Raw genomic sequence first — 9,874 nt, 5'->3', positions numbered from 1 at the left:
ATTATATTTTCATTAATGTTTTGTTTATTTTTAATAATTTTAGGTGTAATATATTTAGCTTAAATATAAGAACAAAGGGAGTTGGACACTAGTGTATTAAATTTTAAAATTAGGTTTTAGCATAATAACAAACAAAAAAAATCTACAGTTAGTTACATATTAGTTTAAATGAGTTATAAAATTAGAGTTAAACATTAGAATAGATACATTTCTAGAGTTAGATTGAATTAAACATTAAGGTAATCCAATTCAACCGTTCTCATATGTTACCATTTTATGTTATACGATTTAAAATATACTGCCGCACTACAGTTTTAAATTTACCTATACTTATATTTAGGGAAGGGTTTAGGTCATTGAACTGCTTGGTCATTTTACAAAAGATAGAATTGAATTTTGTAGAAGTGCGCGCGTATTCTATTTCCAATAGTAGGTATTGTCGTGTATGGTGCTCTGAAGGTGTGCGTAAAAGAAACGGGTTAAATATGTTAGATTTTAGTGATTTAAAAATCAATAGTAAACAAGCAAATTCATATATTTGATAGATAGAAAGGACCTGGAGGGATTTAAATATCGGGGCGGTTGGTGCCAAATATGGTTTATTGTCCACTATTCTTAGAGATCTTTTTTGAAGTATTAGTAGTCGATTCAAATTGTATTTTGATGTATTGCCCCAAATCGCAATGCAGAATGTTAGGTGAGAGTAAATTAGCGCATAGTAGAGCTGCAGTCGTATTTCGTAGTTGAGAATCTTTCTGTTTTGATGGATCAAATATGTTCCATATGCAATTTTCTTTACTATGTTATCTATATGTGTATTAAATTTTAGATGTGGATCGTACCATATACCGAGGTATTTATATAAAACAACTTCCTGTAGTATCTTATCTCCTAGTCGAATTCTGGTATTGTTGTGGCGGGGCTTGTTAATGTTGGAGAATATCATGTACACGGTTTTTTCGGTGTTTAACTCAAGAAGATTAACTTTAAGCCAGGTATCTATTTTGACGAGTAGCTTATTGGCATCAGCCATAACATGATTCAGTTCTGATCCCCCGTTGACACTGACCGTGTCATCCGCATACAGGGTTAAAAAGTTCTCTTTATCGATCGCAACTATATCATTGATGAATAGGTTGAACAAAAGTGGAGAGAGAATTGATCCCTGAGGAACTCCACATAGCACCACATTTTCTGAGGAAACTTTACCATTAAGTTTGGTTTGACTCTGTCGCCCTTGTAAGTATGAATTTAGCCAGTTATGACTCTTGCCCCTCACACCCATGGAATATAATTTTCCCAGTAGAAGTGAATGGTTAACGGTATCAAAGGCCTTTCTGAGATCCAAAAATACTGCCAAAGCGTAAGAGTTTTTATCAAGTTGATCCACAATTTTTTTATAGACCTTTAGGTTAGCTACTTCTACACTAGAGTTCTCTCTAAATCCAAATTGCTTATTCGTTATCAGTTGGAACTTATTTACAAATTTTGCAAGCCTGTTATTAAAGCATTTATCAAAGACTTTGGCAAAGATTGAGAGGATTGAGATCGGTCTGTAATTATTGGGAGAATGCCTGTTACCGGATTTGTGTATGGGCACAATAATTGATTTTTTAAGACGTTGCGGGTATTGGCCTTTGTCAAAAGACAGATTTATTAGGTTTGTGAGAGGCTTTATTATCAATGGCGCTACAAGTTTTAGTATTCTTGGTGAGATATCGTCAAAGCCTGCAGCAGAGTCGCTTTTTAATAGTGAAACTATGTTTAATATCTCCGATTCCTCTACTTGGAAAAGGGCCATAGTATTCGGTAGGTTTTCGACAACTGGTGTGTTTTTGTATGCGTTCATAGATTGGCCTTGGTTAGTTTGAGGTGGGTTAAAAAATTGTTGAAGTTGTCTGGGGTGTTTTCAATCGATGTTTCTTTTTTAAGTTTGCCTTTCCCTAACAGGTCATTGATTGTTTTCCATGTCTTCTTCGGATCAGCCTGGCAGACTTCCAATGCTTTTTTATAATAGTTAATTCTTGCGTCTCTAATCATCTTATTGCAAAGATTTCTTTGGTCTTTGTATTGTCTTATATTGGCCTCAGTAGGGTTACGTTTCGATATTCTTTTGGTCCTTCTTTTTACTTTTATGGCACTGAGTATATCATTAGTAATCCATTTACTGGAATCACTTTTTGTCACCTCATAGTAAGGGAATGTAGTATCGTAAGCCTCAACAAAGAAATCATGGAATTCATTGAATTCAGTGTTTACGTCTACGGTATGTACCATGGGTTTCCAAACTTTTTTTTGTAGGATATTAATAAATTTAGTTATATTGTGTTGCGAGAAATTCCTAATTTTAATTTTAGGTCTACTTTCTTGGAGGCAGTGACAAGAGATATTAATTGGGAAATGATCAGATGCATCTATGTTGTTCATAACCTTGACTTGCGCGGTAGTATTAGTAAAACAGTGATCGATTAGGGATGCGCTAGTTGCCGTTACCCTTGTTGGTTCAGTCACCAATTGGTTTAGGCCATAGCTGCTTGTCAGATCTATTAGTCTCTGCGTTGTGGTGCTGGTTTCATTTAAATTTATATTAAAATCTCCAACTATGACTTTTCGTCCTCGCGGTGGTCCCATTTTTTCGATTACTGATTCAAGCAGTAGAAAAAATTCGTCTGACAAATGTCCCGTTCTATATATAACTGCTATGTATAGATTATTTACTCTAATTGTGTGCACTTCGCAGACTTCATTTAAGATACAGGCTTCCAGTACTACTTCGAATTTCAGCTCCTTCCTCAAATAAAACCCAACACCACCTCCCCCTTGATATGTACGATTCCGTCCAGTAAAAGTTAAGTTTGGATACGATTCAGAGTATTCGCCCTTGAACCAGGTTTCCGTTAAGGCGAATATATCAATATCATTTTTTAGAGACTGACATTCACTTAATAGGTGACCAAAATTGATTCGAATGACCTGAAATTTCAATGAGACGTGTGTTTCAATACATTCTAGATTATAGAGTGCTGTCAGTTGTGACGTCAGATCCAAGGTTAAACGTCACGAGTCTGCCTTTAGCAATGGGCGGCCATGACAGTAACCGTTTTTTCTTTATAGGAATACAGCATGGGTGACGTCACACCGGCGCTTCTGAAAAGGTTTCGAAGTCTTAGATTGGATAAATAAAAATTAATTCACAACAACAAAATTGTAAATTCAATAGATAGTTACACACACAATATCTTCGTTTACACTGGTCTGATGTCCTGTGTGTTTCAGTAAAATCAAGATTATTATTATAGTACTTTAATGGTTTAAAATTTTTAAACATAATAATTTTATTTGTCAAAATTACTTGCTAAACGAAGCTAAAATGTAACGGACGTTCTTAACAGGCTTAATTGACTGTACATAAAGAACAAGCATACATGTAACGTCACATCAGTTAAGAAGTTCATTAGTTTTATTACGAAATTTCATTTTTGGGTTATTAAGGTGTTTAACTCAATTTATTATTTTTACCTCTCCGAGTGACGTATGTCACGGAGAGGTTCTAATTTCGACGTGTCTGTGTGTGTGTGTGTGTGTCTGTCTGTTGTTACACCCACGTGACCGCGTTCGCAGTTTGCAAATCGGAGCAAATGTGTTCTCAATTTCCGGAAATTTCGAAAATTGTATTACACTTACAGGCTGTTACAGGCTGTTACTCCATTGCCTGTCTAACATCACCAGCCTCTGGTCTTTGTCCATCCCACATGGACACCAGTCTGTACACACTGGCTTCTAATCACAATCATCTGCTGCTCTTTGTCCATCCCACATGGACACCAGTCTGTACACACTGGCTTCTAATCCCCACCCTCTTGTGGTCTTTGTCCATCCCACATGGACACCAGTCTGTACACCTGGCTTCTAACACCACTATCTTCTGGTCTTTGTTTTTGTCCATCCCACATGGACAACAGTCTGTACACACTAGTTTCTACACACCACCATCTTCTGGTCATTGTTTTTGTCCATCCCACATGGACACCAGTCTGCACACCTGGCTTCTACTCCATCATCATCGTTAAGGTTAAGACATACGCGGCGATAGGCCAGGGTTACGAGAAACGTCCGGCCTCCCCAAGGTGGGGCTTCCACCAAAGGTTCACGCAATTGCGCTGTTCTTATCCATGGCTGCGATTCGAAACCCTTATATACTACCTATTTTAGTAAGGCGAAGCAACCGGCGTATGCTTCATTTCAAACGCCAATATTAGTCAAGTTTCTCAAGAATGTTTAATTGTTCTTTTTTAAAACGATGTAACGTTCAATAAGGCGAATAACTAACGAAGAAAATATTAAATATTAATTATATTTATTTTAATATTTAAGATAATCTTGTTTCTCAATTCAAAATTAATACGGAAAGAGTTAAAAGCAGTCTATGTTTTTGTCTCTATGTGTCCGTCCGTTGTTACAGTAGTGCGCTGCGTTAGAAGTTCGTTTTGTTTTGATGTGTAAAGAAATCCAACACAACCATAATATTCCCTTTATCCTTAATATAAAGTGAATATGTGGAAATATTTTTCGTAATTATGATGCATTTAGTACTTTTGTAGCTTTAAAGCTCTATTTCATTTTGATATTCCAAAGATTTTTTTTAATATTATTATTTAAAATGGATGTTTATATATTACTTAAGCTATACTACATCTGTTTATAGCATAATCCTTTCCTTAATCACAGTGAATACAAGCACAACGCTGCTATGTTAGACAAATGAACTCTCATTTGTCAATAGGTCTAGTGAACCATAAAGTAAACGTTTGGGTTTGGTTTTCGTTTCTGTATGCAGAGACATTAACGGTTCAGAGTGAGCCGAAAGTTAAATACACTTTTAAATAATTAGGCTTAGATTTTATAATCATGGTGGAAATCTGGGCCGCGTTCAGCAGAGCCCAGCGTTGCTGAACGCGGCCCAGGGATTTTGTTTTTGAATTTTGACGTCACGGTGCTTAGCGCTGAGCTCGCGCGGTCTTCAAAGAAAATAGTCGGCTTTTTGGATAACGTGACGTAAAACGCGTAGTTCTCAGCTTGGCGAAAAAACCATGGAGGAATTAATACAAATAGCTCTATGGGACTATAGCTATTTAATTGGCGTGAAACCAGTTGATCACGCGAGAATTTTAAGAGATATGTTAGTTTCTAATTTTAATTATAAAAGTTGTTATCTATCTCTATAAATATGTTATCCTACAATTTTTGTTAAGCCTTGGTACCTTGCACGCTTTATTGCGCTAGCGTCATTTATAAAACGCCGATGACCCGTTTTTCCCCCATCGGATGATTTTAATGTGTACAAGTATATCATTATTGGATGTAAAATGTCGTCTGATTTACAGTAAATTTGCTATGCTTTGTGCACTGCTTTAATATTTCATAAATTTTAACTTAAGAAACATTTCCATATCTGGGTAAATAAGTTTGTAAGTAGTCGTCTTGACTCGGAGAGGTAATATTTTGGTTTTCCCAACTTGTACTAATTCTGATTAAATACACTTGTCAAACGCGTACATATTCTTATAATTCAAAATATTCCACTTAATTAAACTGACTCCAAAATCACCTGATACAAAACATCCTTTTGAACTTTAAATTCTTCTTCATATTCAATAATTTCCGTGGGAAAATTTACAGGTAAAAAATCATCATCGTTCTCCATAGAATAATAAACCACATCATCAGATTCAAAATCATCCTCTTCGGTCATTGGTTGAAATTTCGTCATGACGTAATCACGACCGCAAGTGAAGTAAAACGCCACACTTATAACGACGAACAATAAAAGCAATCAAAAGGTTCGTTTTCTTAACCCTAATTAACATTTTAAACATAATTTCAGTCTCAATTATTGATTATTATTAAAACAAGTGATTAACGAATCGACTAGTGATGTATTTCTGTCAGCCATGAGTGGTTCGAGGCTGAATGTGGACCTAATCAATATATAAAATTTTTGCGATATAAACTCTATTTCATTTTCCATATAATTAATGTAGAAAACCAGAAGTTCATAACTTGAAGTAGGTAAATAGTAGTGTAATTATATAACGCTAGTAGAAAAGGTTCCCCTGCGTTACATGTGTAAAGCTATTTGGATACAATATAGGGACGTTATCCCTTTATGACGTTTTGATTACTTTTTTGGCCGCCATTTCCCAAGATGGCCGTGGATTAAAACCAAAAAAAACCCATATATCTCTGTTATGTAGTTACTAAGATTACACAAGCAAGCTTTCACATCTGCTAGAAGAGGACACGGTAAAAGTAAGTAAAGATGTGTCGTAATAGTGTACAACACTTAATGTTCGTACGTACAGCAGGTTATGATTAAGAATGATCCCACGAAAATAATTTCAACTTTTAAGAAAAACCACAATTTTTGTTAACTTCAGTGAAATGAAAAATTTATTAGAAAGGAAATTAAACCATTTTTCACACGATTAAGAGAAAAGTAACAATTTAATTGACACTGTTGAGGTAAATTTGAAAAGGTTTGAGTTTGAACGAAAATTTCCAATCACAGACTTTTCATAGTCCAGGAAGAGAAATATTGAAATTATGATTTTATTTAGAAACGGACAACAAACTAATTTCATTTCAAGCTCCATCATTAAGATGAAATTTTCAAGTATTTCTTTTTCTAAAGGGAAATTCATTCAATCTGTTTTAGGTTAGGTATAATTTTCATAATCAAAATGTTTGATAAAAAATCTCCAAGTCATTCAAATGGTGTAACAAATTTTGTTGTTAAATATTTAAAAAAAGATTGCTAATTAACTAACTAAAAATCATTTGCTATCTACCTGACATAATTGAAAATATTTTAAGAAATTTTCTTACCGTAAAATTCCAATTAACACCAATATTTTGTGTGAGGGGATTGTCACTTTGATTCGCGGTATACAAATTACAGATTACGTGTGATGTTTTTAGAACTATCAAGGCTAGAAATATTAAATATTTAAAAACAGTCTATGGTACGGGTTACTGCGATTACGCTGAGTGACTGCCCCCTCGATTTTGTGAAAGCCTGTTGAGAAGAGCTGTATCAAACCAATCTACAACTACATTTTTGCTAGGTGTGGTTATGTAACCAGATTTCACATTGATTTTTCGAATTTCCCGAGGGGTCGGACGTTTGTCAAAATCCCGTACAGTTCGTTTGAAATCTATTAAAATCTCTCTCTAAAATCTTGAAATCCCGAAATCTTACCCTTAAAATCTGAAAATCCCGAAATCTCGCGTCAAAATTTGAAAATCCCAAAATCTCACGCCAAAATCTGAAAATCCCAAAATCCATACCTTAAAATCTTGAAATCCCGAAATCTTACCCTTAAAATCTGAAAATCCCGAAATCTCGCGTCAAAATTTGAAAATCCCAAAATCTCACGTCAAAATCTGAAAATCCCAAAATCCCTACCTTAAAATTTGAAAATCCCGAAATCTTACCCTTAAATTCTGAAAATCCCGAAATCTTCACCTAAAATCCCGAAATCTCACATTAAAATCTAGAAATCCCGAAATCTTAACGTAAAATCCCGAAATCTCACCCTAACATATCAAAATCTGAAAATTCCCACGCTTACAATTACACGTTTTGCATCTATTTAAGAGGGTGGAGAATACGGGGTAAAACTCTGCCTTACATCTCGCTTTTTGGCGCCTGCGCTATATAAGAGTACTGTATTACAAATTAGACCATTTTTGTCGATTTTTCTCCGGTATTCATAACGGCAAATTAAAACAAATTTATAGTCTATATTTCAAAATCTCGAAATATCCTTTGAACACCGGAAGTTAATAGTAAATCTTGATATCCCCTGCAAATACCCAAAATTTCATCAAAAATCCGAAAATCTCCTTGAAATCTGAAAATCTCCTTCAAAATCTGAAAATCTCCTTCAAAATCTGAAAATCTCCTTCAAAATCTGAAAATCTCCCTCAAAATCTGAAAATCCTGAACAAAATCCCGAAATCTCCTTCGAAATCTGGAAATCGCGTTCAAAATCTGAAAATCTCATTGAAAATCCTGAAATCTTAAAATCTTGAACTAGATTTCAAGATTTCTAAAATCTCAGTCAGAATCTCAAAATCTGAGGAAAATCTTGAAATCTCAAAATCCCGTACACTAAAATGCCGAACGTTCGACCCCTCGGAATTTCCAGTTCTTTTATGATTTTGTGTTCAATTACAACATTTTAGATATTTTAAATTTTTCAAAAACTGGAGGTAATAACTTCAGATTTCACAACACTGAAAAGCTGTTAGAAGAGTACTGTCTCGGAATCTCTTATCGTCACCACTTAACCAAACCGAAAACTTTCAAGACAGAACGTTACATACGCAACGTTCTATCTGTAATTTATAAGAAAGCAGAAACAATTGCATTCTCGAAAGTTTCTGAGAGCCAAAAATAAGAAACTGCCATGTTGATCAAATTACGGTTACCTATAAATCGGTGTATATTGAGCTTAACTCATAATCATTCACGTATTAGAAGTAAAGTACGTCATTAGTATTTGGGTGTGTATTTTCCGCAATTACTATTTTGTTTCAAGTAAACTTTAGTGTCTAAAATTCTTACATGTAGAGCGCAGCGCCAAACAAGAGAACTGGTTTGGTGCCAAGATGTGGCGCTAGGTAACCACCCAAAGCGGCGAGACATCCTTGACCCAACATGGAAAAACCATTGATAAGAACGATATAACTTGGATCGAACCACGGTTCCACTTTAAAGCGAAGATATGAAGAAACGTAAGGGTTGATTCCACCGACCGTATAAAAGTTGCCGTAACTAAGAGCTATGATGAAACTTCCACAGATCGACATAAGTCCCTTGGTTTTGTAACTTCTTCCACTCATAATACAAGTCGGGAAAACCAAAATATTACCTCTCCGTGTCGAGAAGATTATATAACCTTAAGTATCCAATGAAAACGTCGACCTTTTGCCCTCATCCGCATTTCATCCTTACTCTCAACATTATCTTCCTCCATTTTACATATAAAAATCAAATACTCACAAAAAGAAGTGGCAAAAACCTGCTGGCTCTTTACAACCACTTAATTTGACTTAATATCCAATTTCCAACAACAATAATATACCGGTAGTTTAATTGACAACCTACTAGCATCGAAATTCTCATAAGGAATGGCTCCCGCGGATAAAAAACGGCAATTTTCAACTAGGTGGGCGTTATCTCATAAGATTTGAAAAATATCATTTGTCTTTTTTACCAATGCCTAACCGTTTGGATTTTTTAAAGCAGTCTTAGCACCAAAAAATATTTTTGAATGAGGATAAAAAAGGTCTGTCCTCTCGTAATTTTTTAAGCTTTTATCATGATTACTCTATACAACAGTAACAAGGAGTATAAACGCATTAGTGGAAGCAGTATTTTTTTCCCAAAACAATCTCGCTTATGTTTATGCAATGAATGAAATATATCACAATGCACGGGCCTTGATAGATATAGGAGGCAATGAAGGAAATATATCGCATGCACGGGCCTTGGTAGATATAGGAGGCAATGATAATCTCTCTCTTTGCACGAGAGGTTTAACTTTAATATTTAAATAAATATAATTATTTTTAATTATTTTAATCTTCAATAATTAACATTAATAATAGTTAAATCGTTTAAAATAAAGTTATACTTATTATCTTCTCAAACTTTGCTAATATTGACTTTTAAAGTGAAGGGTACCCCTCTTCCCGCTTTCTTCAAATTTTGGGGTATATATACGATTCGTTTCCATTATAATAGTAAGGAAAAACCGCAAATGCGAAAACCTTTGGTAGCGATCCTACCTTAGGGAGGCTAGACGTT

Source organism: Phalangium opilio, unplaced genomic scaffold (genome assembly GCF_054372755.1).
Source record: "Phalangium opilio isolate 3A_F unplaced genomic scaffold, DU_Popi_V2 ptg000075l_1, whole genome shotgun sequence".
Classification (NCBI taxonomy): Eukaryota; Metazoa; Arthropoda; class Arachnida; order Opiliones; family Phalangiidae; genus Phalangium; species Phalangium opilio.
Note: the sequence above shows the minus strand (reverse complement) of the source record.